Source organism: Frankliniella occidentalis, unplaced genomic scaffold (assembly GCF_000697945.3).
Source record: "Frankliniella occidentalis isolate FOCC.00 unplaced genomic scaffold, Focc_3.1 Scaffold5, whole genome shotgun sequence".
Classification (NCBI taxonomy): domain Eukaryota; kingdom Metazoa; phylum Arthropoda; class Insecta; order Thysanoptera; family Thripidae; genus Frankliniella; species Frankliniella occidentalis.
Window position 1 is genome coordinate 2525768 of NW_026267135.1, and position 402 is coordinate 2526169.

The following is a 402-nucleotide window of genomic DNA, read 5'->3' on the forward strand; positions in this document are numbered from 1 at the left end:
GGGCGGGGCGGGGTGGGGCGCCCTTGCCGCGGCTTCGGTAAACATTGCGTCGCCCTGAGCGTCATCATTGTCCATCGCGGCGAGGAGCTGCCGGGGATCAGGGCATGGGGGCCGAGGAGGAAAGAGTGGGGGGAGATAGGAGGAAAAGATCGAATGCTCCCCTTACTCCTCCCCGACGACAATTTCGTTCCAGTTCGACATGCTCCGTCACAGGACGCAGCTCTAACTTAATGTGTCGCCGCAGAGATGTCTCGGTTCCATGCGCGCATTACCGCACGGACGGAGTATACATATCTGCTGTAAGTGCCCAGGTCCAGGCGAGGGGCTAGGGGGCAGCGGGGGGCAGGGTGCTGGAGCAGAGGTCCCGGGGAGCAGCGCGCCGGGGCATTGCCGCCCCGCCCC